Here is a 3629-nt window from a genome sequence, read left to right on the forward strand (position 1 = left end):
GTCCTCAGATAATGATATTTTAACCTAGAGATATCAACTCAGGATCATAAGATGGCAGCTCTAGATGTAAATATTACAGGAGTGCTTGGGTAGCTCAACTGGTTAAGCATCTGCCTTCAGCTTGGGTCATGATATGCAGGTCCTGGGATTGAGTCCCACACTGGGCTCCCTGCTCAGTGGGAAGTCAGATTCTCCCTCTCCCTCTGCCCCTCCCCAACACCCCTCTCCCGCTCATGTGTGTGCATGCTCTCTTGCTCTCCCTCTCTCTCAAATAAAAAAGTAAAAATCTTTACATTAAAAAAAATAAATGTAACATTACACCTATACTTCTTATTCAAGACAGGAAGCAACAGGTCATGGACTGGAGAAATAGAAGCAAGTTCTCATATCTTGTCTCTTTAATCCCAATGCAAATTCTTCCCCAGAAGCCCCCAGTAAATTTCATCATATATCGTTTTAGGCAGAATTGGTCCATATGTCCATCTTTAGATACAAAGTAGTCTAGAAAATCCACCTCCAGTGACAGGTGATTCATCATCACTAGGGCCTGCCCCAAGAGATCCAGGAGTCCATCCAGTTACTTCTGTCCCCCACTGATCAGTCAACTCTGTCCTAGAGCCCAGCCCTAACCACCATGCACGATTCCCAACCTACAGCCCTGGAGGCCACTGGGGCCAGTGACCCATTCTCACCCATCACAGACCCAGTGTCAATCCCCATGCCACACTCGTTTGACCAGGCCAAGGCAAATTGCAGGGCCACATCAACTCCAAATGTGGGCAGATTCACCATGGTGAGGTCCTTGCTGGTGTATATAGCTCTTGGCAGTGCATAATTCCTGGGGGCCTGCAAGTGGTCCCTTCACTTGCATCCCAGAAAACAAGCCCTTGGAGCTACAGGCAGCAACTGACCCTGCCCTACAGCAGAAAGCTATGCCCTGGATACCAATGGCCCTTGACCAACAGCAACAGGCCTCACCCGATGCTGTCCCTGAACACCGTAAGCTGCCCCAAGCCCTGTCCAAGGGAGCCATTGAGAAACTGGAGACAACATTGTGGCATAAGTACCTGGCCTTCTTGTCAGGACTGCCAGCTCTTTATTATGTGGCTCTCTCTAGGGCCATGGCACCGGCAATCTCTACCCAAGCTGTAATCACAGGAATGGTGCCTGGACCTGGTGAATTCTCAACTGAACCTCTGACTCAGATGATCTCATCTGAAGAGCAGTCTCTGAGTCCTGGACCAAGCTTTCAAGATGTCAGTGAGACTTGTGCAGACATTGAAGATGAGCTCCAGGTTGAAGAGCTGGTAGAAGAAATGATCAAGATGGTGCCTTTAGAAAGCCAGGCAGACATCAAAAGAAATGAAATCGTGCCATTTGCGACAACGTGGATGGAACTAGAGCATATTATGCTTAGAGAAATAAGTCAATCGGAGAAAAATAGCTATCATATGATCTCTCTGATATGAGAAAGTGGAGATGCAACGTGGGGGATTTGGGGGGTAGGAAAAGAATAAATGAAACAAGATGGGATCGGGAGAGAGACAAACCATAAGAGACTCTTAATCTCACAAAACAAACTGAGGGTTGCCGGGGGGAGGTGGGTGGGGAGAGGGTGGTGGGGTTATAGACATTGGGGAAGGTATGTGCTATGGTGAGTGCTGTGAAGTATGTAAACCTGGCAATTCACAGATCTGTACCCCTGGGGCTAATAATACATTGTATGTTTATAAAAAGTTTTATTAAAAATAGATAAATAGACTGTCTTTTTTCCAATGTATATTTTTTCCTGTTTTGAAAAAAAATAGATAAATAAACAAATAATTTTTTAAAAAAAGAAAGCCAGGCAGAGACCTCTAGGCCCTACACACTCAAGAAACCCATCTTAGCCAAACTAAATTTCCATCTAAGAAAGAAGATCCTAGAGATACAACTGGGAATTCCCATAAAGGTAAGGCTGTCCAGAGAACAAACTGTAGCAACCTTAGACAACACATCCACACAGGATTAGTCTAGAGAACCTAGGAGAAACATTGCTCCAGGATCTCCCCATCCCACTAGATACTCCTCATGTCCCAGATCCAGAATGGCTCCACCTTAAAGAACAGCTGGCCCTTGAGTTAAAGGCGGTGCAGCAGAACCAGAAGCAACCTAGTTCAAGAGCAGTATCTCGTGGTTCTGCCCACTGGGCCTCTAAGATATCACAACCCAGTGGGGACATGACAGAGGCCCAGGTGCTCTGTGTTCAGTTGGAGGCCAATGTGAACAGCCCCAGCCTGGGAGGAGCCCTAGAGTCCTGAGTCCCAAAGCCCTGGCCACGGCAAGGACTCAGCCCATGTCCCCATGCTGGCAGAAAAGAGAGAGGACCCAAGGAAACCCAAATTGGCAGGGGACCATGGAGAAGGGGATGCAGGGTTTGCACACTCCTCCACAAGAGACATAAGCCACCCTGATGAAGCCCAGACGCCAAAAGGGATGCTTCTGAACAGGACACCTCACAGCCCCTGGCGACGGAGCCATAGCTTTCATCTTGATGCTCCCTGTGAACACAGTACCCGACATCACCCTCAGATTAAGCTTCCAGAGCCACCTCCAGGAATCCCTGGGGTGAAGGTACCCGAGAAGAATGACCTGCACAGCAGTCAAACCAAGCTTAATGTATTCCTCAAACCAGCAAGGATTCCTAAGAATGCCCAGCCTGTGGTGCCCCAGGCATCACAGGGCCAGCTTTTCCTGGGCCAACTCGTTCAGGGTAAGTAAGCCTTTGCAGGGCCAAACTTTGAAAGGTCAGGTTTTGCAGGGACAGGTGATGCCAGTCCACACTCACAAGAGGCCCAGCCTTCCAGAATCAGGCTTGAGAAGTAAGATGAAATCCTTTCTTCACTGTTTTAACTCCAAGGCAAAAGGCAAAGTGCATGAGGAATCCATGTCCTCTACAGCTGGGAAAGGGGCCAACACCAGAAAAGAAAATGCAGAAAAGGGCCTGGCTCCAGCCAAAAGTTCCATGGGGCGAACCAAGACAGAGAGGACAAGAGGGGACTCCAAAGCCCAATCTTCCCCCACTGAGAAGCAGGAGGGCCTGGCCTTCTTGGATGGTCCCCATTCCCCTGACAGTAAGCTCCGGCACCGCTCCCGCTCTCACCAATTCCATTCTGCCTCAGTCCTGGGCCACCCCCACCACTGCCCTCGGCACTGTCCTTGAGTGGCTTGTGCCACACAACCAGGGAATGTACCCTAGCTCTCACCTCCAACCTCAGAGAGAACCGTTGGTCTGCTCAAAAAGACCCAACACAATCAAAAGTCATTGTAGGCTCTCATCTGTGTCCCTTGAAGAGGATTGCTACTGTCATTTTCATTTAATGGTGCATGTGGGGCAGAGTGTCACCGAAAATACACTCTATGTCTCTAAGCAAAGCACTGTCTGTCTCCTCCTTCTCTCCACTGTGGTGTGTTAAGGAAAGGCATGAGGGGAGGCTGAAGTGTCCTTCCCATATAGAGAAGGAACTTTAATCCACTCTTAAGCTGGGTCAGCTTTCCACACAACTCCTCCCGGCCCACCCTGGACTATGGATAAAGGGGCTTGGGCAGAGAAGGAAGGTAAGGTAAATAAAGGTCAGGCTTGAATTCTA

The 3629-nt window shown here is 48.7% G+C and overlaps 1 pseudogene; it reads left to right on the forward strand.

Annotated features, from left to right (window-relative positions):
* The first annotated feature begins 261 nt into the window (after nucleotides 1-261).
* Nucleotides 262-3384, forward strand: LOC116569968 (annotated as a pseudogene).
* Nucleotides 3385-3629: the final 245 nt, after the last annotated feature.

Source organism: Mustela erminea, chromosome 12 (assembly GCF_009829155.1).
Source record: "Mustela erminea isolate mMusErm1 chromosome 12, mMusErm1.Pri, whole genome shotgun sequence".
NCBI classification, from domain to species: domain Eukaryota; kingdom Metazoa; phylum Chordata; class Mammalia; order Carnivora; family Mustelidae; genus Mustela; species Mustela erminea.